This window comes from Lepus europaeus, chromosome 21, assembly GCF_033115175.1.
Source record: "Lepus europaeus isolate LE1 chromosome 21, mLepTim1.pri, whole genome shotgun sequence".
Taxonomy (NCBI): domain Eukaryota; kingdom Metazoa; phylum Chordata; class Mammalia; order Lagomorpha; family Leporidae; genus Lepus; species Lepus europaeus.
Genome location: NC_084847.1, coordinates 5,573,152 through 5,599,606, shown reverse-complemented (window position 1 = coordinate 5,599,606; position 26,455 = coordinate 5,573,152).

Sequence of the window (26,455 nt, the reverse complement as noted above, 5' to 3'; positions counted from 1 at the left end):
CTGGAGAATCAGAGACAACAGCAACTCATTTCAGTGTAAACAGAGAGCTCTCTTCCTGTCTGCCCCCCCACCACGTGCATACATTCTTTTACATCTCCTACTCTAGGTGAATCACCTAATCCATTGACAAGACATGGGGAAGAACAATAATATACTGATAATGGAAAAAAATTAATTTGCAAAAGGAATACAGAAGCCCTGACATCAAAGTAGCGAGGGTGCTCAAATTTAATACATAGAATGTGACCTCCTGGCCGGCGCCGCAGCTCACTAGGCTAATCCTCCTCCTTGTGGCACCAGCACACTGGGTTCTAGTCCCGGTCGGGGCGCCAGATTCTGTCCCGGTTGCCCCTCTTCCAAGCCAGCTCTCTGCTGTTGCCCCGGAGTACAGTGGAGGATGGCCCAAGTGCTCGGGCCCTGCACCCCATGGGAGACCAGGAGAAGCACCTGGCTCCTGCCTTCGGATCAGCGCAGTGCGCTGGCCGCAGCGGCCATTGGAGGGTGAACCAACAGCAAAGGAAGACCTTTCTCTCTGTCTCTCTCTCTCACTGTCCACTCTGCCTGTCCAAAAAAAAAAAATGTGACCTCCTGACTCTGAATGGTAAAACCAGGGGACCAGGAGAGGCAGGATGCAAAGGGAGCTGTGGTTTATCCAGTCCGGCCCACAGCATCCCTGGGAATGGCACTGAATTTCTCCAAAGCTTCCTGCCCCTACCCCTACCTATCCTTACTGATTGTTTTCTCTCCACCTAAGATGTCGTAGGTGAAATAATAAATGGAAAACGCAACATGCAATTCTCTCTCTACTTGTCCTAAAAGCTTCATGTTCTTTAGTTGTCAAAACAATGCTCTATTGCTTCCCGAAATGATCTTGTTGGTATTGAATATCAATTTTTCAATTTGCTCGTCTCTGAATGGGGACACAGGTTTGTGCAGAAACTAATTTGCTTATGTCGTTCAAACCCGTATGGTTTGATCAAGTATTTGTCTGAAGGTTTGGAAAATTTTCTAAAGGTGCATGAAAAAAAATCAAAGTGGAAAGTGAGACACAGGAGGGACATCTCACATTGAGTCGGTTTGTTACGATGCTCCGGAGCTAAGAACTGGAGATTCGGCCAATGACTACAGTTAAAACATAAATGTGAATCCCCTCTAACCCTTCTTATTAATACTCATCAGGTTTTGCTTTAGAAATAACTGTCTCTCTCTTATTATCTATCTATCTCTACCTTTCACTAACCCAGTGCCTAGAAATTCCTGCTGAGAAAAAGCACTAGCCCATTTTTTTGTGTGTGTTTTCTTTGATGAAATGCTATGCCCTATATCACTGAACCATTATTTTTTTTCAAGACTCTTTAAACACAAAAATTCAATGTGTTTAGTGGCATTGCTAGATTGGAAAGAAAAATGGATAGGGTCTTATGATACAAATCACTTTACAGACAAAGAGGAATGTGCATGTAAACAGAATTTCAGAAAAATACAAAAAAAGTACTGATCAATTTACATCAATAGCTTCTGGGTGCTCAAGCAGAAAATAACGTATTACTCCCTCTGCCAGAGAGAGTCTGCAGTGAGTGGAGGCCTCGAATGGTTAAGCCAGAGGGAGAAGACCTAAGTTACAAATGAGCTCCCATTCATTCGCTCTTGGGCCATCCTGTGTCCCCCAAAGCAATCAGAAGGTGCAAGTGCTCTTGAGGGTCAATGACCCTTCTTCTACCCAAACAGCATCTGGACAAGTGGGTACCTCAGGCTTTAAGACACTGGGAAACCAGCCCTTCCCCAATCTTGAAAATAAAGCAACGGAAGAGCTGGAGTGTTTGAGAGAAACGAGTGCATCTGGGGCTCTGAGTTGTCGCCTGGTGGTGTTGTGCCGATAGAGGAGCTCAGAGCACACTGGAGCCAAGACAGGTGAGGGGCAGGCATGACACTTGCTTCCACCACTACAGTCAGAATCCACCAAAATAAGGCCTGTGTGGCTCAGGGCGGTGCTGTGCGAACTTTCCGGGGCAGGAGAAGCGAATTCCTGAATCAGAATTCTTTGGAGGGAAAAGCAGTCATTTTTATATTCCTGACACATGTTGCTACCCAGCCGTCCAGTTGTAGAAAATAAAGAAGTTCTGACCTTCGGGATAAGGAAGAGAAATCTCTTTCTCCAAAACAAAAATGCTTCCTTCGGTTGCCACAGGCAATTCCTAGCATAAGTTCTCCCAAAAAGGGGCCAGTTGATCAAGGGATCAACCAACCCGGAAAACTACTGACCACACTTGAGCGTCCCACGCACCGAGCTGGAAGCAGACACTGACATGGAGGCCATTCTAGCTGGAGATTGGGCACAACAGCACAGACATCTGGAATAAGAACAAAAGCGGAACTGGTGCCTGGCAGCCCACAGGTGACTCTGAAGAACAATCAGCATTGATGCTCTAACGGCCAGCACGTCTTTGACTTGCAGGCATCCAAGAGGCTGCTGTGGAAGAATATTGAACGGCACAAAATCCTAGGTGGCTCGTGCAGGTTACAAAGCCAGGATTCTAGAGTGGGACCACCTTGTTTTGGAAACAGAGGTTTCTCTCTCAGAAGCTTCACATTTTTATGCATCTGAAGTTGATTGCCTTCCAGGGTGGTGGCATTTTTGCATGCATACACACACACACACACACACACAGCAGAAACAACAGCTCTGCCAATGAAACGCATGGGGTTGTTTCTCTGAATTGCAAAGTATGTGCACGTGTGTGTTGTAGAGAAATATCTTTATGAAACTAAGTTGCATCGGTGTTTGGTAGTCTACATCTTAGGCACCAGAAGAGTAAGTGCAATTTATTTTCTTCTCGTTGACTAATTTTATTACAAAGGGCATGTGTATTGTTTGTTTGAAATAAAGGGGAAAGCAAATGTCAAAGTAAGAGGAGGAGATGTGTCTGCTCTGGAGGAGCTTAAATTAAATCGGAAGCATGACCCGAGAACACGAAACAACTGTGGCCTGCATCCATAATTTATGCATAATATCTGATCTGTACAGAATCCCAAAGTCAGGCAATCTACACTCGCTTTATAACTAAGTGGAGCACAGGCCGGAAAAACTTGAGGCATTCAGGAAAACAAATGCAAAATTCAAAGCAGGTTCCTCAAGTGCTCGGGGAGGGGGGAAAATTCAGGGACAGGCCACAGGAATCTCAGGCTAACTCCTAAGTCAGGTTCCAGCAGGCTGAGAACCGGAATGCTCTGCCTGCTGGAGCTTCTGCCCAAAAGTCACAACACGTCAGGAGATACAGGAGCCTCTGGATCCTGCAGAAGGAGTGGTGCATTTCTGCTCACTTTTTTTTTTTTTTTTTTTTTTTTTGCAGTTGAACCACATTGGTAACTGCAGAGATGCCACCTCCTGGCCTGACTCCCTCCCCATCCTTTCAATGTCGCTCAGAAACTCCGTGCCTTTTGCTCTTCTCCTCCCACTGTAGACCCCAGTATGCTTGTAGACAAGGATGGTTCCCAAAAGTTGTCTCTAAGAGGGTGTGGACACCTTTGCAGTAACAAAGTTAAGTTAAAATAAAAACCTGCAGTATTGTAACCACAAGGGAAAAGGGACAGGGGAAGACTGCTTGGTATGTAAATGAGAAAATTTGAGTGGAAACGACAAAATGGGAACAGTTATTCAAGTGACTAGAAAAGCAAAGAGAAATGAGAAGGTTGTGACATCAGAAGCAAATACCCGCAGTGTGGGGTTTATGTTGGGGACCACGTGGTTCAGCTCTAGAGAGCAGAGTAAGTGCTGCTTTGCCTCTGGATTAGATGGATGAATGTCAATGCCAAATGGCCTCTGCCTTCATCCTGCAAGACAAGGCTCCAAAGTGTCCCTGAGAGAGCTGAGCCCTCATGGGACGTAATAGCCACCGTGCAGGTGGAAGTTGTGCCGGCCAAGGGATCTCATCTTGTTCTCTGACAGGTGCAACCTGGGGGCCGGCCCAGAGGAGGTGCCCAGTTGGAATGACTTCCAGCTGTTCCTGGAAGTCTGCAGAGAGGGCTGGTCCCTTTCCTTCTGCCCCGAGTTTGGTGGCTCAAACCTGCCCAGAAGCAGTAGGCATTCGCTGCAATAGTTAACACTGTAATTAGGGTGCCCACAACTTGCTTGCATCACAGCGCCTGGGTTCAAGTCCTGGCTGCACCTTGGATTCCAGCTACTGGCTAATGTGCTCCATGGGAGGCAGCAGTGATGGCTCAAGGGGTTGGGTCCCTGCCACTTGCATGGGAGACCTGGATAGACCTGGCCATTTAGAGAGTGAACCAGAAGATGGGATATCCCCCTGACTCCCACCCCAGCTCATACTTAGCTGCTCCCTCTCTCCCACTCTCTCAAATAAATTTTTAAAAGATCAAAACAAAACACTGCCCAGAAGTTAGTTGGAAGGACCAGAGAACTCAACTCTCTTCTCTTACATCAACCTGTTCTCACTCAGGGAAACGAAATACAATGAAAACTCCTCCTTTTATTACCTTATTGGAAAGACTTCTTAAGGCAATCCAGGGAAAAGGTGTACACATTTTTCGTGGGGTTAAGTGGTTGTAGTGTTATGCACCCACAAGTCTGTAATCAGACAGGCTTCCAGAGGCTACACTGCTTTGAGTCAGATCTAATCCAGTTCCCTTGTAGTTCGGGAATACCAACATGACAGAGTGTGTCTAGATGCTCCTCAGCCAGCTTTCACCCCTCCCCTCTCCTCCCCTCCCCTCCCCACAAAAGTTTTCAGTCTTATTAAAAATAGACTCACTGAAATCAGATGCTATTAACACAGCTAGGTGCAGGCAAAGAGCCTACTTAACAAATTTAAGACACAATGACAGGAATAAATGGAATGTGGGTTCATTTTCCTGCATTTCTGTGGACCTTCATTTTCATTTTTATATCCATGAGAGAGCAGCATGCACTATTTTCATACATCGATACGTGGAGGCTCATTTTCCTAAAGCAAGACGCGCTCTTCAACAGAGATATCAGCTGCATTTAGAGTATCTTTATTTACAGACTAGAAGGCAAGAGCAGAATCTCTGCAGGAAAGAAAGACGACGAGACGAGCCTGGAGAAACCCTGAATCCTCACTGCACTGAAGCGAGCTTGCTAATTCCTGTGTCCGCCAACAGCACGCACCCAGCTGTTCCAATTTAAAGTCTGCCATTTTTTGAGTGTGGAACTACACACACAGAAATCTGAATTAAATATGCAAATAGGATACCTGAGCACAGGGCAACAAGCAGGTAACGTTTTTTTCAATTGGGTAAATGCAGGTCACAGACACATGTTCCACCCAAGTGCGACAGTCAGAAAAAGGAAAATAGGAATTGGGAAGACAGAGCTTTTCCAAGTTCAGTATTAATCAGGAGGAAGCAGGTTAGAAACCTGGCTGGACCTGGGAGAGGGTCTGGCCAGGAAGCGTGTTTTCCCCCTGCCTCAGCTACAGAGGTGTAGGTATGGGAGAGCTACCAACCTGCAAACTTCATCCACAAAATCAACAACACCACTTAGCAACTCGGACAAAGTCTGACCACTAACCTCACCACAGCCTCTGGGAACCCAAGTTTGCTTGCAATTAATGGCCAGCCACCCAAGAGATGTATTTCCCTAAAATGCTTGTGTGGTTATATCCTTCCCATTTGCGACACTGAGCCCACGTGACCACTATGTTCAGTGCTGAAAAACCAACATTGGTAAACAGTTAACACTTCAGTTGTTTCAACCGCCGGAGTGCAAAATAAATGTTCTGAGAATTCTGGGTGTTTAGGTCAAACCATTTCTGGTAAGAGTACGCCATCTTAACTAATGATTTTGTATTTCCAAACGTCTCTTTCACGACAGGCCGATGTGAAGAAAAAACTTGCGCTAAGATAAAGACAGAACAAGAACAGAGGTCTGTCTCCAATGGCCAGGATTCATCGTATTAAACTGCAGACAAACAAACGGGGGAAAAGGGGCTAGAGCTGCGACAAAGGAGAATGACCAGAGCAAAGGGGGGAGTCGGACAGAGACACCAGCTGCGGTCAGGGGAGCTCTGGGAGTCACAAAGAACGGCACAAAGGGGCCTTCTGCTTTGACAGCGAGGAAACTTCACTGGGTTCAGTGGGGCCAGGGGCAGGGGAATAAAGAGGTGTTTTCTGAGCCTTTTGCACAACGAAAACCAACAATGTGGATGTTGTCGATGGAAAAGCAAGGGAGGCGTTCACCTCCCCGATGCCTCCCTCCTTTGGGAGAGCCAGGAGCGCCTCATCCTCCACGTGAAATCACACGGCCAGGTCTCTGGTTACTGACATGATACATTCTCACGAGTCCTTTATGGGCCAAACCGAACCAGGGTAGACATTTGTCCCCCAAATCATGAGGAGGGGTTTTCCTAAGGCACACGCTGCAACAGTGCAATGTTGCAATTCGTGACTACAGACCAGCACCATAAGTCTGTCATTTTAAGGACATCGTCTGGGGGGAAAAAAAAAGGACATACTATTTATCAATGAGCCACAACAGGCACACACATACCCACCCTTATCAAGAACAATCTTGTGCAATACACACATGCGCACACACGGTGAAGGCAAATAAAACTCCGTGCTCATCTACAGCACTCAACCCCAAAATGACAAATAAGTAGTCACTCGTGGGAGAAAACAATCAGAACAAAACAAACAAGCAAAGCCACCACTCCTCACAACAGCCCCTTCTCAGTAATTAAACAAAACCCTCACAGCTACAAGTGATGCTGAATTGGCTTCCAGCGTAAATCGGCTTTTCCTAGATCTTTTTTTTTTTTTTCTGAATTTACCACCATCAATGTGGCAAGAAAAGAGAAAGCCATGCACACACGCACACACACACATCTTTTTATTGTTTCCCTTTTGCAACTGGAAATAACATTGCAGCTTAATGCTAATGAACCAGGTCTTGCCTAAACTCCCAGTGGGAACGCAAGCACATGTACTGTGGCAGAGCGAGAGTATTCCGAACCAGCATAATCACCTTACACAAAACGCGATTACTCTGGGCTGCAATCTGTAGCCCCCAAAGTCAATTTATTAATCAGAGAGAAAGAGAGAGAGAAAGAGAGAGAGAGAGAGAGAGAGAACTACCTACCCACAAATACATCATCATCTTGAGAGAGAAATCAAAGGTTCAGTCAGCAAACAGAAGTCTCTTTACTTCACCAAGAGTATCAGGAAGACAAACTGAAACCAGTGGGTAGAAAATCTTGCCTTTTCTTGTCAAGTCCTTAGAGGAGCCCTCTTCTTTCCTTAGACAAGGTATGCTGTGCTTGTTTATGAGTTTTTGAGCATAACATTCCTTCAGTAGCACTCTGTGTGATGCTACTTGCTTCACGCTGCCTCCCTCCCTCTCCCTCTCTCCCTCCCTCCCTCCCTCCTCCTCCTCCTCCTCCCCTCCTTCTCCCTCTCTCCCTCTCTCTCTCTCTCTTCCTAACTCTTGCCTTTCTTCTCTTCCCAGCCAAGGCTGCTTAGGTAACACATTCTTGGTATGGCTGATTAACGAGCAGATCCAGACACTTGAGGCAGCCAGCAACAGTGAGGACACAGAAACTGATGATACTGGTGACATTAACAATAACAGCCACGGCGTGCTCGCAAGCAGGCGGGCACCACACGGTTCCCAGACGCTGAGTAGGGGATCGTGCGTGTCCCCACTGGCGGGATCTACTGGATGGCAGCCGGTCCCCTGGGAGCAGGCACATCTGCACCGAGCCTGTGACCCTGGCAGGCCGGCATCCGGGATTTAAAAAAAAAAAAAAAAAAAAAAAAAAACTCTAAGTAAAGCTCCAGCCACAGAGAAAGGAACATGTGCAGCTACCCGGCTTCCCCTTTATCTCTTTAAATGTACTTCAGATAAAAGCGGCATCCAGGCAGGTCAAGGCCGCCCCAGACTCATTACTCTCTACACGACTCAGCTTAACCCACTTGTCTACAGCCATCTACCGACTTCGCGGCGTCACTGCGGGCTGCAGTTTTGCCTGCTGCTGCAGCTGCTGGCTGCCCAGGGCTGTGCAGGGCTCGTGGCCAGGCTGTATACCGGGAAAAGGGAAGGGGGGCAGGGGGGATGGGCCACTGGAAGGTGGCCCGTGTGCCAATTCAGCAAATGAAAAGCAAAACCAAGCCCCACTAGTGAAACCCAGCAAACGGGAAACTTCGAAAATCCTTGCTAGCAGAGATGTGCAGCCTCTGTAACTTAGGGATGGAGCTCACACATGTGCCCTCATTAGAAGACACATGTGTGCATGTGTGTGTGTGTGCATGTACTCCATCCCTCTCCCTCCTTCTTTCCAACTGCAGACATGCGAAATTTTTGCAGTGTGCATAAAACTTGATCATTTTGGAAGGCTGTCCTTAGAAAATCCACAGGCTTGCATGAACAGCTATAATTTACTGAAATTATCAAAAAATTTTTTGCTATGAATCAATTCTCCTTTATTAGTTGTTCTTTTTAATCCATTTTAAACTGTATACTTTATCTTGAAAATTATCTCCATTACTGAAATACATTGCGAATGAGAGGATGGGGAATGCAATTTGCCCGGCGTATTAATTGATGCACTGCTCAATTATTGATGTACGGATAAAGGAGAAATTAATATTAAAACACGCAGTGTACATTAGGGGAGGGAGGGGGAATTAGCTCTTGTTCTGACCTGAGTTTTGACCATTAGTGATAGTTTTACACTTCATAAAGAGGCAACAGTCTCTCCGAGCCCCTTGTTAATTCACGTTTCTACCTAAAGCTGCACAAGGCAGAATGCCACCTAAATAATTAAAATGCAATCATCTGCAGCACTGGGCAGGTGGCAGGGCACCTGTTACGATATCCTGTAGGTAGTGCCATCAAGAGGCACAATGGCCAAGGAACAGGGCAGGAAGGGCTGGTGAGCCATGGTGTCAAACAAAGAGGGACAGACAGCTTCTGAGCTGGCCCTCAGACAGGCAAGAATAGAACCACCCAGACCCAGCTGGTAAAATTCCCACCATGCATGCACCTTGACCTGTCCGCTTCGAGTGCTTCAGAATCTGAGTGCCAGTAGGCCAAGTGGACATTGGAGAGACCAACTATCCTGGTTTGACTGGAGCCCGGGGCTTTCCTGGGTTACAGGACTCTCACTGCTAGAACCAGGACATCACAAGCAAAGTGGAAGGGCTGCCTACGTGACCTGGGAGAAACTCTGCAGATACCCTGGCATCAGAGCTAAGAAAAATACAGACTCTCTCTTCTTTATTATCTTCGGCAATGGAGATCATCTCCACATATGATCATGCTAATCCTTGCTTTTAAAGTTTTATTTATTGAAGGTAGAGACAGAAGGAGGAGGGAGAGAAAGAGAGCTCTCTCACATCCACTGGTTCACTCCCCACAATGCCTGCAACAGCCACAGCTGGACTAGGCCATATCCCAGAGCTGGGAACTTAATCTGGGTTTTCCATGCACATGGCAGGGACCCAACTATGTGAGTCATCACCTGTTGCCTCCTAGGGCTTGCTAAGGAGGCTGGGATGGAGAAAGGAGCCAAGACTCAGACCTATGCATTCTGATATGGGTTGTGTGTCAAGCAGCACCTTAAGTGTGGCACAATACACCTGCCCCAAGGCTTCCTTTTGAATCACAGTGGGCTGGTTCTAAGCAGAAACTGCCCTTGCAATGTGGGAAACACATTCCAGTCCTCCACAGTCTCCCCCACTCCCTAAGATAAGAGTCTTAAGATAAGAGTTACTTGGCAAATGGATGAAATAATTTGACTCATAGGCCTGGCCCTTGTGGCCTCTTGGTTTGATCTGGGATGTAAGAGTACACACACTCACACACACATGCACTCACACACACACAACTTCAGATTGGAGTTTATATGGAACACTCATAATAACATCTAATATTTACTTTACCTTCAACATTCCCCATCTTAGTAAGATGTTGACATGTTAGTGGGATACTAGAAAGGTAGATGAATGGCTGGCTGGCTGGCTGGATGGATGGACAGACAGATGTGTGTATGGATGGACAGGTAGGTAGGAAGGTAGACAGACAGATGCTGGAGAATACAAATGCATTATGTTGTATGTATATCTTACATTTACTCAATGCTCACTTTCTGCAATCAGGTTGTCTCCCTTGCACTGGGGAGAAATAGCATTTCACACAGGGCAAGTAAGCAGAGGACAGCATCCAGGCTCCAGTATTTGAAGCTCCATGACTAGAATCGCACAATTACCTCTGAAATTTCTGTGCCCCTTCCCGTGGTCACTGACTTCAGCTGCAGTATAGCTTCCTGACACCCCCTTTCTACCTGGATAGCTCTGCTCCACGTGAGCGGTGACACCACAGCAACTCAAGGAAGCAGCGACCTTCCTAAGTCAGAGGTGCAGATACCTCGCTAGACTCGTGCAAATCCACACTTTCTTCTTCCATGCAAGGTGTTCACAGTAATACCAGCTGTTCCATCACTCATGTACTTTTGTTCTCTCCATATCATTTCCTTTCTTTTCTCCTCCTCATTACCTCCCCAGCTCCATTTCTTGGCACAATACAAATTAATGATTTTGTTTTGCTTTGCTTTCTTTCTTTAAAGCTTAAGGGAAGCAACGGATACCCATGCTCCACTTGAACAGCAGAATGCTGTGTTTTATTTAATTGTATCTGAATATCATTGACCTCAAACCATGCTCTCCTATTCACCGTAGTCCTCACAGATCCAGTTCTGTCTCACTCACTCACTCAACTCAGTTCTGTGGGTATCTGAGTTCATGATCCTTGAATCAGAAGCCCATGAGAGAGATTGGAGCAGGTGGCCTGAAAGGCAACCTGAGGAGTGTGAGTGCCTCTGAAAGGTAATGGGATGGGGAGAAGCTCGAAAGACGGTGAGTGAGTCAGACATCTCTGGGACTCAAGAAGATGGCTGCACAGTGCCCCTAAATACTGGGTACTCAGTTTTAGGGCTCCAAGTCACTACAGTCACCACTCAGGTTAACAGGAGAGGACAACTGAGCCACTAAGCCAAGATGAACCCTGGGCATCAGACAGTGGATGTTGCCTGGGCGACCGGTGCCCTGTGGTCCATTCCCCCCCAGTGCCTTCTTGATCCCATGCACTTACCTGGCTGTGCACCCCCCTAGGGAAAGGGAGGGGTGTGACAAACTGCTGAAACTAAATATTTTGCCTGATGTTTTGGATAAGAGATGGGATGCAAAAGTAAGCTGATTCAAAATAAATAATGAAATAACACTTCATTATGCATTTTAAAATATATTAGAATTCAGGGTTTTTTGGTAATGATGAACTTATTTTTTTATTTGAAAGAATTAGAGAGTGAGAGAGAGATTCATCTTCCTTCCACTGGTTCACTCTCCAGATGACCACAACAGCCAATACAGGGCCAGGCCAAAGCCAGGACTAGGAGGCTCTTCCAGGTCTCTCATATGTATGACAGGGACCAAAGCACTTGGGCCGTCTTCTACTGCTTGCCATTAGCAGGGAGCTGGATCGGAAGTGGAACAGCCAGGCTCAAACCAGTACCCACGCGGGATGCTGGTGTCTCAGGTGATGGCTTTACATGCTACGCCACAATGCCAGCCCCAGAATTGAGTTTAAAGACGTTACTTCTTGCATATAGGAGTCCGTGGCCTGCACAACGCTGCGAGCTCTAAGAAGGCTAATAAGGAATAATATTCTATCCAGGACAGATATACCATCTAGGACTGGCTGTCTCCAGTAGGTCAAGGTAGTCGTACCTGTTACATCCTGTGCTCAACATTCAGTATTCAGCTTTGTTAGCCTGAAAGGCTCCCCTGACTGTGTTTCCCAACCTCTCCTTGGCTTGCACCCACCCCTTCTCCCACCTGCATGAACCTGTGGTCCCTCTGCAAGGAATCAGATTCACTCCAAGGAAGTGAAACATTTTTTTTTTAACATTTTATCACTGAGACACACATAGCTGACAGTCGCTTCCCGTGAATCGAGTCTGGGAGGTGTCACCACCCCTGTAGTCTGGAGTGCAGAGGTTGAACAGACGGAATGGAACGTTCCATGGGCTGCCCCCTGGGAGGGGGTGTCAGCAAATTATTTCTGTGTTTGAAATGTTGCTCATAACCAAATGGATGATTTGATCAGCTGCTCAATTCTTGCTCCTTGAAACCAGCAGAGTGACATATTCTATTTACTGCTACCTCTAAAACTTCCATTTTAAATAATTTTTATAATGAAGTCAACCTACTCATATACCCAATTCTAAGCCAACTTCTCCCTGTTTGCAATGTGGCCGTTATGCCAGGAGTTGTTTTCACAGTGGTTACATTTAAAGCTCCTTGTTCCTATGCTTGGGTAGAAATTATTTTAAAATAATTAATCCGGTTATGAGCTCAACCCAACAATGAATCAATTGCAAAGCAATGGCCTGAAACCAATACTGACAAAGCTACTGGTGGCCCATCCATTTAACTGGCTTCTAATCAGTTACAGAAATCGAGTACCAATGTGATGCTTTACTTCTTACACGAAAATCAACACCAGACCTTAAACTTGGGGAAAGTCTTCATTCAACAATCAATTCATCGAAATGAATGTGCAAAGTGACTGAGAAACACCCACTAATCAGTTCGAGACCTTTCTTTGATCTCTGACCATGCCTGCCCTCGATACTTTCTGCTGGATGGGCTTCTGAGAAGGTAGACTCCTCTAGAGCCAGAAGTCTTCAGCATTGCAGCAGCTAAAATACTCTGCCACTCATTGGTGTTGTGCCGAGACAGCTAACATAGAATGGGGACACTGCTGGGTGAACTCCAGGGTGGTTCAGGGGGAGAGGGAGAGAAATGGCTGCAACAGTCAGGGCTTGGCCAGGCCAAAGCCAGGACCCTGGAACTGCATCCAGATGGTAGGGGCCCATGTATTCAGGCATTCCTGGGTGCATTAGCAAGGAGCTGGATCAGAAGTGGAGCAGCCAGGACTCAAACAGATGCTAACATGGAATGCTGGCATTGTGCGCTGCTTAACCCCCTGTGACACAATGCTGGCCCCTGACTGGGAAACTTAGAATGAACAGAAAGGTATCATTTCATGGTTCTATAGACTGAGAAGTCCAAGACTGAGCTACGTGGGGAGGCCTATGGCACATGGTAAGGGCCTTTTTGCTGTATTTTCCCTTTTTAAAAACCATCTCTTTAAAATCTTTTTTATTTGATGGGCAGAGTGACAGAGGGAGATGTGTATGCAAGCTTGCCTGCACATACAGGTAAGAGATACCACTGACTCCATTCCTCAGATGTCTATAAGAGACATGGTTGGGTGAGGCCAAACCCGGAGCTAGGAACTGCATCCAGGTCTCCATCATCCACTGCCTCCCAGGTGCATTAGCAGGAAGCTGTACTGGAAGTGTGGATCAGCTGGGACCTGAGCCCCCGGCAGCACAATGCCCGCCCTGCCCTCTGATGAGAGTGTTAGTACCACCTGTGGGAGTAGAACCTGGTATCCTAATCATATCTGAAAGGGCTCATCTCTCAGCACAAAGGCAATGAAATTTCAACATGCAGCTAGGTGGAGACAAACATTCAAACCAAAGAGTCTACCCTTTCCTGAAAACTTCAGCGATTTCTACTTCATTATCCCAAAACCTGGGAACTGGAAGAAATATTTAGGGCCCTGGAAGGACTGACTCAAGAGAGAAAGGGTTGGATGTTCTCAACCAGGAAGGGCAGTCTCATCATTGGGTTTTCTAGGCAAGCACTGCTCACATCAACCACACTAACAGGGCCAAGTTCAACAGAAGAATGTTAAAACAAATACTATACATACTAAATAAATATATATATAATTGTTATCAAATACATTATCATTTGATATTTGTTATCAAATATCAAATATTTGAGTGTTATCAAATATCAAATATCAATAAAACTGCCACAGAATTAGACAACTTCTAACTTCAGTCCAGAAGACTAGTGTGGTGAAATGATAAATATGCATAGGATCATAAACAAAGCAGTTCACAAATGTATAAACAAAATATAAAATGAGAACTACCACTACTCCTCTTCCCATTGTTCCAGGGAAAGCAGTGCCCTTATGTTTTTAGCAATGGAGACAAATTTTTCTAAAGCCAGTGGTATCTTCCCTTTGGTTTTCCCTTGAGCAGCAAGCCACCAAGCTATACTGGCAAAGTTTGGGACAGGCACTTTGGTAAGAGAATGAAAATTGTACCTGCATTTTGTGTCTGAAAGGAGCCAGTGTGGCTGGAGCTAGAGGCTGGCAAGAGCTGATGGCACAGAGTGAGCTATGCACCCATCTACATGGACCTTCCTTATGCCAGGGTGGGATATGGGCTTTGCTCCATGAGCCACGAGAAACCCCCAGGAGGATTCGGCAAGCAGATGACTTATCCCACATGGCTCCTGGCCCCTGACAATGGCCTTGGAGCAATGTGGGAGTAGGAAGGGCAGTCAGGAGAGAGCTGCTGTCTTCCAGGCCACAAACCCTGGAGGGCTGGACTGGGGGACAGACAGAGAGGTTTGCATCCTCAGTGTAACCATGGATGTGATGCATGCATCAGCGCTGGTGGTTCCAAGGCAGCTGATTCCAAAGTGCAGGCAGACAGCTGGGCCAGAGGTGTGATGGGTCCAGGCGTACGTGGGCCGGGGTAAGAGGCACCATGAGAGCCAACCACTGAGCAGTCTCTGAAAGGCTCACCGGGGTGTGGTGACTACAGACTTTGTAGCAAGGGGGAGCAAACGCATGCTTCCTGGAGACCAAGGCTCTGGTAAATGCATTCAATACAAATCACCATTTCTTTGGCTCTGGAATCACAGTGGAGATGGTCTTGCAGGATACAGACACGTCACTCATTACTTGGACTTAGGAGGGAGGAGTAAGGGCAAGGCATTTTGGAGGGAGATCATGCACTGACACCACAGCTGGACGACCTGCAGAGATTCTACGGTAGGCATCTCTGTGGGGTGGGTGTTTCACACAGTGGTTAACAGCTTTCTTGGGACACCTGCATCCCATATTGGAGAGCCTGAGTATGAGTCCTGGCTTCACTTCTGATTCCAATTTCCTGCTAATGCATGCCGGGGGAGGCAGGAGGTGATGGCTAACATACACAGGTCTCTGTTGCCCTGTCAGGAGTCTTGGATGGAGTTCTGGGCTTCTGACTTGAGCCTGGTTCAGCTGCTGCAGGCATCTGGGGAGCGAAAAAGTCAGTGGAAGATATCTCTCTGTCTATCCTTCAAATAAGTGAATAAAAAATTTTAAAGCGATCTCTAAAATTGTTTGTCCATTCTACATGTCAGGGGCCAACTGAACCGAAAGTTAAATGGAACATTTTATTTTATTCACTTTTACTTTACTACTGTTTATTCATCGATTTTTATTTTTTTTGAAAGGCAAAGAGAGAGAGAGAGAGAAAATCTTCTGAGCACTCTGTTACCCCACAAGTGCCCACCACCTAGCTGAGTTGGGCCAGGACAAAGGCAAGAGTCAGGAGCTCCTTCTGCTCCTCTCACATTGGTGGCACAGAGCCTCTGCTCCTCTCTCACTGGTGGCACAGACAAGGATTTAGGCCACCACTGCCGGCTCACAGGGGCGCACATCAGCAGGGAGCTGCCTGAGAAGCAGAGGCGGGACTCGAAACCAGGCCCTCTAATAGCGGTTGCAGGTGTCTCAAGCTGCATCGTAACGACTGTGCCAAACGTCCACCCCCATTTGAACTTTTTAATGGACATAGAACATTGACACAGTCAAGTGTGCTAGTTTTTAAAATTTTAGTCAAAATATAGAAATTTAAAATACATTTAATAAATAGACATTTGGTCAAATATATCATATATATATATATATATATATGCCATTGTAACTATTTTGAAATACATAGTTCATGTTGCTGTGCAACCCTCACTGCCATCCACACACTGAACGGTTTCATGTTGCGAGACAGAAATTCTACACCCATTAAACAGTAACTCTGAATTTCCATCTCCCCCCAGCCTATCGTGGCTATATAAAGTGTACTCATTTGAAGTGTGATCTCTCTGTCTCACACACACACACACACACACACACGCCCCACCTTGGGTAACCACCACCCCTATCAAGAGTTTGAACGCTGAAAATATCCTAGAAATCTCTCACCTGCCTCACTGGCAAATGTTTGCTTTTCTCTCTCATCTTCCTTGTTCTCTCTCCATCATCATGCAAAAAGCCTTTATGAGGTACTTATTCAATATGGCATTTTATTTTTCTTTATACAGAGGGAGAAAAACAGACATGACACCACCTCTAAATTCTCCAAGAATTTACAATCTGAACTTGACAAAGGGAGGCCTCTGAGCTGCTGGGTGTCTGCTGTGCCTGGGGCTCGCCCTGCATGACAAAACGCAGGGGTGAAGGCCACGTGGTATGGCTCTGCTGGTGCAGAATTCTGCATGGGAGGTGGGTGTGCGCAAGGCCTTCTGTGAGCACACGGTGGGCTGCCTGTAGGACATCTCTCCTGCAGCACAGTCTGCAGGTTCCAGTTGGGGCTGAGCCAAGATGCACAACGGGCAAGCGTGTGCAGGCTTAGCCCTGGTCAGAGGTTGCCATAGGGATGGGAAGAGAAGCCACTGATTCTCACTGGGACCTCCTACAACTGTGCAGTCCCAGGTGTGCACAGGAGCCTCCTTGAACATCATGAGGAATTGAGAAAAACCAGTTCCACATGCCAGCACTTCTGCAGGACTCGGTGAGACAGCAAACGTACAACGATGAGCATGCCACATGGCATCAAGGTGGCGCTCAGTAAATCGTATGCATTAGTATTAATGCTAGCACAAGATCACCATCAATTTAGGTTTCATAGGAAATGACAGCCCTCCCACCTATGAGCACTGCCCTGTGTATGTCTGCATTTCTAGAGTCTGGAATATCACAGAACCTCAGTAAACATTATTTCCTAGAGCCAATGATACAACATCCATTTCCAAACATTCCATCTGACTGCTGTTCCTCCCTCTTGTTTCTCTTTACTCATTTTCTAATAGATACTTGTGTTTGTATAGACTCAGTAAATCACGTAAGTGTTGGTTAGAACATCTGACACATAAAAACTGTACACATATAAGGGGTTCTATGTGATGCTTAAATACATGCATATATTGTGTAATGACCAATCAGAGTAAATATATATCTTCTTAAACAGTTAACATTGTTATTTTATTTATTTATTTTTTTAATTTGAGAGACAGGCATAAATAGAGAGAGCTCCCTTCTGCTAGCTCACTGCCCAACTGCCTGTCATCACGGGGGTCAGAATTCAGGAACTCCAACCAGGTCTCAGATGTGAGTGGCAGGGACCCAACTGCTTGAGCCATCACCACCGCCTCTCAGGATCTGCACTGGAAGGAAGCTGGAGGCAGGAGCCAGAGCTGAGAATCAAACCCACACACTCTGATGTGGGACAAGCACGTCTCGTCTTGCTAATCTAATCCAAGCACCTGCACCACGGCATTTCCTTGTGGAAGGGACATTCAACTCTGATATTCTCATTGTTATGATTTCTAAATAACTTAGAAGGTTAACCCTCCCATGTTCCTTCCATGTGACCGAGGGAGTGGTCTGAAGCCCTGTGGGCTTCACAGAACAGGGGTCCTGGCCGGTGTTCATGTCGCTGTCAGGGCCAGTGATAGAGAAGCATAAAGCCCCTGCTGCCTTGAAGGAGGCACTGCATGGAGACAGGATGCATGGAGGCATGGAGGCAGGCAGTCGGGGCACTCCTGCTGTGAGGGGAGGAACTGTGAATCCCCAACCCCTACTGCTCAGAAGGGGACCTCCTTGGTGAGCAATCAAGTCAAAAAGACATTAGGATGGAACCAAAATGAAAACCAAAATAAATAGGACCAGTGCCCTTTTGGAAACGACATGCAGAGTGGAAAGGCAGGGCAGAGAGAGGCAGCCCGGAGACAGCAGCAATGAGTGCACCAGGCAAGGAAAGCTGAGGGCTGGTGCAAACACGGGCAGCCAGGAAAGGCGAGGACACCTCCTCCCCCAGAGCTGCTGGAGGGAGCCCAGCTCTGCTGACACCTTGATCTTAGCCCTGCTTCTGGAACTGCGAGAGAACACATTCCTTTTGATTTAGGCCACCTGGCTTGGGCATTGCGCTAAGGCAGCCCCGGGAAACGAGTTACACAGGCTCTCTACGGGGTTCCGAAGCCCCTTGAACAGGAGTGTGTACACAGCTGGTCGTGAGCAGGAGAAAAGGCCACTTCACAAAGCCAAGCCGGAGCTGGGTTTGGCCGTTTCCTGCTGTGGTTCCTAAACCAGAGCCACTGACACGGTACAGTCCGGTGCCACAGGTTGCTCCAAGCGCTTGTGCCCCCTCTTCAACAAGAAAACTGTGACTCCTGAAACCTGAAGAGCCTGCAGACGGGAGCACCGGCGTGACCAGCCTCTCACAGGAGCCGATTCTCGCTGCTGCCCCTGCCAGGCCCCAGAGTAACTCGGAAAACATCACAGCTCTTGTGCTTACTTTCTCACTACTTGACTTAATGAGTTGAGCAAATACTTTGGCTCCTCAATAAAAGCTCAATCTCAAGTTTCTTAAGAAGGATGCAAAGTGGCTAATGGACTAGGAGGAATTGGTTGTAGCTGGAAGCACACTGCAGAAGTACATTTTGTTTATATTAAAACCTCATTTAAGTGTCAGTTCAAGGGAAAGCTGCTAACAGGGCAAGTTTAATATGACTAATCCTCACACGACCTCAAAACATCCCATTTCCATCAACCCAAGAGATATAATTTTAAAAACATTTTAAAGTCGCTAATAGGGTAAGATGCTACTAACACGGTACAGATTGCAAGAAGAAGACACAAACATGATACTGGATATCTGCTAAGGAACTCTGCAGCAAATCTGATCCCTGTGCTAATGTGATGACAGGCTGCAAACCCCAGCATCACACGGAGTCCTGGTGTATGATGTTACGAACCGCAGTGATTCACAGGTTAGCTCATCTTCGAGACCTTGCACTGTCGATGCTAATAAATGCAGTGCATCACCTCCTACACCCCTATGAAATTACAATGTTGACTTCTTCAGGAAAATTTATCATGTAAAAGGCATTGCAGTTTGCAAAACAGTACTCACTTTGGTCAGTGCAACCTGGGGACTAGCAATGTATTTTGGAGCAATTGGGCTGAGGGTCCCTTGTCTGCCAATGCCAAGACTCCCCCTTGCAGAATATCAGAACGAGGATGAGCCTGATTGGAGAGCTACATGTGCATCTGTGAAGCTGTGTGCATGGAGGAGTAATTCCCCCAGAGCTAAAACTGCACAGGCCTTGAAGAGATTTCTAGGCAGAAAATTATAGGTGTAGCAGGAGAAGTGTGTGCAAAGAAATCTCCAAGGTCTCATCTAGTAAATGGCCCTGCTCCAAGAAATAAGACAGTGGCACTGCCCAGCCCTCCCACTCACATCACTAACTGCACACTTCCACGCCGTCCTAGAAATGCAATGCTAGAAGATTGTTAGGAAGTGTTTAACTCAGACAACAACCAGAAACCTGTGGGAAATCAAAGCCATGATGTCCAAACACATATACACTGTTACAGGGAGTGGGAAGGTAGGATTTAGAATTGCTCACCCTTTCTCTGTGCTGGTAATGTTTGTTAAAGCAATTGTATATTATGAGGAGGGGAAAATTTCATTTGCAAAAAAAATAAAAAATAAAAAATAAAAACAGTACTTATTTCCACCACAAACAAATGATACACAAGGTTTTCTTCAGAAAGCTCATGGCAATAATGATTTTAAAGATGGGTTTATTGTAGAGCAAAACTTTCTAAATCCGTGCGTAATTTTTCATGATGTGCATTGCTCATGAACTTTATGAAAATCTATTATATTCATGGAATTTAAAAAAATTTTGCACTAAAATAAATCTTCAAATTCCATTGTCTATGAAATTTTTGATGTATCCTGATGTCTGCAGTGACAGATATGCCAATTACCCTCAGCTGCTCATTACACATTGTATCAACGCATTGAAACATCACACTGCACTCATAAATACAAATAATTACTATGTGCCAAGTGAAAATATTTTTTAAAGTTTCAAAAAGTACTTCTGCTACAACCATTTGAAGAAATTCAAGCATTTCAGGATCCCTAATGGTGATTTGTTTGAGCGAAGCAAGGACATAAATGGTATATTGTCTTGCATATTAAACATAGGAAATATTTTACATTTCTACAGAGAAATGTGATATATCCTATTTCACTCATCCTGGAATATGTAGTCTTTTATTTTTCTGTTTAAAAATTTATTGATGTGGCAGGCAGAGTGAGAAAGATGAAGAGATCTTTCATCCGCTGGCTCACTCCACAAATGGCTGCAACAGCCTGGGCTGGGCCAGGCTGAAGGCAGGGGCCAGGACTCCATCCAGGTCTCCCACCTGGGTGGCAGGACCCGAGTACTCAGGCCATCTTTCTGCCATCTTCCCAGGCTCATTAACAGGGAGCTGGATAAGAAGTGAATCAGCCATGGCTCAAAGTGGTGCTCAGATATGGGAAGCCAGCATCGGAAGCCACAGTTAAACTCGCTGTGCCACAACACAAGCCCCTATTTTTCTGTTTTTAATGAAGACTGGCATACAAGAAACCATTTCCTTTCCATTGAACTCTACCGAAGAAACAAGCATGGGTGGGAAGGTAAGTAAACAGCCACTGACGCCTGGGGTCAGTGCTGGTGCAACATTAGAGACTTATAAACATGGGCACCTTTCATTTTTTTCAGCCATGTATAAAGCTACACAACAACCCATTGTCTTCCACTGCACAACCCCTTCCCAAGACTTCTTTGTGGCAACCTGCCAGCACCTTGAAAACAACTATTAACCAGAATGAGTGACCGCTTACATCGGCAGACTGTGATATGTATCACTGAGCAACACCATTGGTGCCCAGGATAGGGCTTGTGTTACAATAGGTTCTCTCGTACCAACCTTCCACTACTCCTTCATGTGGGAGACCACTGCTGTCTTAGCCTCAGGAACTCATTCGTCTACAGCTTCAGCTCCATTCACCGTGTTTCTGATAACATGGAGCTGCACCCTACCCGAGCCTTGCCACCATCCTCACCCTTCCATATCAGCCCCAGGGCTTGACCATAGGCTCCCTCCACACGTGCTGAGTTCCTTGGTCTCTTTTTCTTTCATTTTCAGTCTTCATTTTGCTTGGATACTTCCATCAACATGCCCTGCTTCCTCCTGTCACCCTCACCATTTCCAATCCCAGAAGTTTATGCAAAGTCTCACCTGGGGATGTTGATTTGAGACATGGCCACCTGCACTCGTAATAGACAGCAAATGTTGCACTACACACAAACGCACGCAGACCTTTCTGTTTCCCCAGGAACACAAGTACTCTGAGTATCTTTGGTGTTGAGCAGTTTCTATCTAATGTTCCTGAGTATGTTTTTCCTTTGTATTTATACTGCTTGTTTTGTTCCACAATCTCTGAAGTATGGGTTGGTGTTTTTGTTGAGTTTGGAAAACTTTAGTCTTTGCTTCCCCAAATATTTTTTGTCCACTTCCTGTCCTTCCTCTCCATTTGGTGTTTTATTTATGCAAGGGTGCTTTTTAAAGTCCATGAAAAACTGAAATACAATATAAATTTGAGTGAGTGAAGAAAACTGAAATCCATGCATTTGAGGGATCTTAAAAAAGGTCATTAAAAAGCATATTATGGACAAATATGTATAGATGTAAACAATTTTTGTATCCAAATAAACTTATCTTTAATTCAATTTTCTTGATATTTTTCTTCTCTTTGTTTCTCAGTTCCATTGTTCTATCTTTAAGTTTGCTGATTTTTATGCATCTTTTTAAAGATTGTATTTATTTATTTGAGAGGTAGAGTTACAGTGAGAGGGAGAGACACAGAAAAAGGTCTTCCATCTCTGGTTCACTCCCCAAATGGCTGCAATGGCCAGAGCTGGTCTGAACTGAAACCAGGAGCTTCTTCCAGTCTCCTAAGTGGGTGTAGGGGCCCAAGCACCTGGGCCATCCTCTTCTGCTTTTCCAGGCTGCAGCAGAGGGCTGGAGTGCAAGAGGAGCAGCTGGGACTCGAACCAGTACCCATTCAGGATGCTGGTGCCACAGGTGGAGGATTAACCTATTGCCCCACAGCACTTGCCCTATGCACCTTTCTAGAATTATTTTTTTAAAGATTTATTTATTTGAAAGGCAGATACAGAGATGGGGAGGAGGGAGGGAACGAGAGAGAGAGAGAGAAAGAGAGAGAGAGAGAGAGAGAGAGAGGAGAGAAGAGAGAGAGAGAGAGAATCTTCCATCTACTTGTTCACTCTACAAATGGCCACAACGGCCGGGGTTGGGCCAGGGTGAAGCTAGAAGCCAGGAGCTTCTTCTGGGTCTCCTGTGTGGGTGCAGGGGCCCAAGCACTTGGGCCATCTTCCACTGTTTTCTAAGGTGCATTAGCAGGGAGCTGGATCAGAAGTGGAGCAGCAGGGACTCGAACTGGGGCCTGTACAGGATGCCAGCACTGCAGTGGAGGCTTAACCTTCTCCACCACAGCGCCGGCCCCTAAAATTCACTTTTGTGATCTGACACTTACATTTCAGATATTGTAAACTTCAGCTCTAGAATCCAAGCTTGGTTCTTGTTCACAGGTACTGATTCTGAGATTCCTCATTGTGAACTCATCGTGTCCATCTTCTTTAAGCATGTCAGTACTTATAAAGTCCCCACCCACTTCAACTCCAATACCTGAGTCATCTTGCGGCCCCTTTCTATTGACTATTTTTCCTCTGCATAAACATTTCCTTAGAGGGCTGGGGAATAAATATTTTTGTCTTTTGGGGCCTTATGGCCTCTGCTGAAACTGGCATACTTTGCCATTGCACAGAACGGCAGCCAGAAAGGGAGACGGAGGAGAACGGCTATACTCAAATGAAATAGAAACGTTCACATAAAGTGACAACCCCTGATCTAGATTATCCATGGGACATTTCTATCCTACACATTGTGATTCTGAGCATTTCAACTGTAGGGGCTCAAAATACAGGATGCATTGGAGGGTTAGTGTCTTCCTCTAAATATGTCTGAGTTTTACTTTGCAGCACTTACCCAACGGACACACATCCTTGAGTTTGTCAGGCCCATGTTTATGCTTTGATTGGAAAGATCTGCTTTGGATTTGTCCTTAGTTCTATGGCATGGCCCCTGTTACAGTGCACTGATCAGTTAACGCTTTCTGAAAAGAGCCAGAGAGTTTAAAAACAAAAGCAAAATCTTTAAGTTTTATGATTGACATAAAGTCTCAGTTACACAATCTTATATTAAAAAACTATCCTTGGCCATGAGTTGTCCCAAGACATGCTAAAAACCAGACTTAGCTAAGGGGAGAGTTAGCTGAGCCCTGCTCTGAGACATGTTTCCTACTCCTAAAGTCTAACCTTTCTGGACCCTCAACTGAACATCCACAACTTACAGCATCCCCACTCTGGCCTCCACATTACAACTCATTGTCTCTGATAGGACACGTGCAGTTCGTGGACTTGCCCACGTGTGGCCCAGTCCACAGCAAAGGATGCAGGGTGTGGGACTCCCACAAAGCTCTGATCTTTCCACTACCCAGATCTAGAAATTCTAGTCAAGTCATCATCCCCAGCTTCTGACCTCTGCCTCTTAGCTTGGTGCACCCTCTGCCTCCTACTTGGGCTCAGCTGCCCTGCACCTGTGGTCCAAACACTTCCCCAGACATAAAGATTTCATCCCACATGCCTCAAGCCTCTTAAAAAGTCACAACTGACTGCTTGCTTGCACCAAATCCCTGCAAACTTCTGCCTCGCGTATTCTGTCAAGGGCTGAAGCTGTTTGTAGTAGAAACCATTCTTCCATGGCCAGATGCAGAAGATCCTCTGATCTATCCTGCTACCCAGTCCTAGGACAGGACACTGGGGTAAACATTATCCTTTGGCCAAATGCAGTTGTTTTATATACTGCTTTCTTTCACTGCATTAGCAATAATAATAATAATACTCAACTATACTCGCGAATATTTCTTCAATTTCCACTACGCTATAGGAAGTAGAGAGTAATCAACAAGCTAAGCACTGCTCCAGCCCTAAGGGGACCAAATCTAAAGGGAGCAAGAAAGCAGGAGTGAGACCAGGAACCAGTAAAGAAGTGAATAAACCAGACAGCTAAACACCAGCGTGAGTGTTAAGGCAGTGATAAACAAGTGAACAATAGAGCAGCATTAATTAAGCTCTCCTTAAAGGTCACTGTGACCCTAAGGAGCGAATGGAAGGTTGGGTGATCATAATTCATTCACCAAAGCAAGACTTTCTTGACAGATCGAAGCATTACTGATAATTTCACCCGAGTAACAGTTGTAACCAGAGCCATGCTCGACAACTCAGTATGTTTGCACTAACAAGGAGCAAAACCAGAACAAGAGGTCAACTAATTTGAAAGCTGTTGGAGTAATCTAGATGAGAAATCATCTTAACCTCACTATGTACTTGAGAGTGACTTTGGAGAGGAATTCCCTGACTTCAGAGATACACACAGCTACAGTTTTGATGATCCGTGACTGTATTAAAGTTTACTGTATATTGGTGAAATTGACATCTTATTATTTGATTGTTTATGCTCATTGTTTGTGTTCCTGCTAAACTATGGTCTCTCATTTTTTGTTAAACTTTTTATTTAGTGGAATATTAAGTCTTTGACTCTAATGTAAATTAAAAATATTATTGCAAAAATAAAAATATACAAAGAGATATACTATGAATCTCAAATGGATGGAGGGGAGAGGGAAAGATTTAGGAATCAGAATAATCCCTCAGTTCTTGGCCTCAATAAATGAATGAAGAACTGTCATAAAAAGATCTAACGAAGGAGGAGACAAGGTTAGCAAGTGTATGAGTGGAAGGCGAGATGAAGGGAGTGGAGGGGGTATGTTGAACTTCAGACTTGTTATGATATTTAAGCAGAGACCAACAGTGGCCTTCTGGTTATAAAGATCTAGACCTTGAGCAATATTTCAAAACTGGGGAGAAAACATTTCCCTCGAAGACCTGCCCCAGTCCGTGCTGTTAGTAGGAGAATACCGTCCCCCCTAAGCTTCCCTAAGGCCCTATTGCATGCCTACCAGCAGCATGCTCTCCTGCATTCTCAGTGCACATATTTGCATTTCCTATCTTGTAGCAGAACTACACTGGCAGCAAGGCAGCTCTACTTGCTTAGTGTAGAGAGTAGATGCTTCTGGACCATCTAGACTATCATGTTCCTCCATGGTCCCACAGAGCCAGTACTCCCCAGGAGAGATGCTTTAGGGCAGCAACAGAGAAACCTAGCTTATGAAGAACCTAACATCTGTTAAACCATGTCTAGGTGATCATGCGCTGCTCTCCTTACTAGGAATTCATTTCTCTCAATGGCAAACACAGCCATTCAGGGCAAACCTGCATGCACTAAGGAGGCTCCAAATGCCAAACCAAGCCTTGCTCTGGTTCGTGAATCAGCTGCCCTCCTAGTGTGCCAGTCATAGGCTCGTCAGCTCTGGTTTCGTCCACATTCCAGAATTCAGTGTCTGTACAGTTAGGTCCTAATTTCCTGATCTATGCCACCTGAGTAGCTGATGGGTTAAGAATGGAAAAAAATCTCATCTCTTTAGCATGAGGCAAGCTTTGGGAACAACTCAGGGCAAGATGCTCTTAGCCACGAAGGAAAGTATCTCCTAGGGCTGTGTTCCCAAATCACTTTTACAAACAGAGAAGACTCTGCATTAGGATGTTTGGGGATCAAGGAACACAACCAGGTTAATCTCAACCACTTCCACCATAACTCAGCTATCTGGAGACTTTAATATCTACTTCAGACATCGATGAAAACATGCCTTTGGTCTAAGACGTCAAAACATACTTGCAATCAAGATTAAGGGTACACAACCATTGAAAACATTATAAACAACTGTCAAAGGTGTTTCAATCTCTGTGTCATGATCAGTAGAATATTCTATGAGTGTGTATCTGGGTATGCCTGGGCTGAGACAGGCTGTCTAGAACCAGTCCTCTGGGTTTCCTGTCTAGGAGAGCTTTTATCTTCTTATAAGCAACCTGCAAATGAGAATTCACACTGGGGAAAATCCAAGTCTGTGTACTGCAGTAGCAAATACATGAGACTCATCACACAGGAGGCGGAAATTGTCTTGTCGAAATCCAGTGCCTTGGTTTCCCCATCAGCCCAACACAAGATCCCAAACTGCTGGAAAATGACTTATATAGTCTGTTCAAAAACTTTGCAGAACACGTGGTCTATTAAAAAAAACTCTATGAGGTTCACAAAATTTCCCTGCCAAAATAAACGTATCTTCATGTATTAATTTTCCACAAAGTTTATGAAGTACCCATCTATGAGTGAGTGATCAGGCTGCAATTT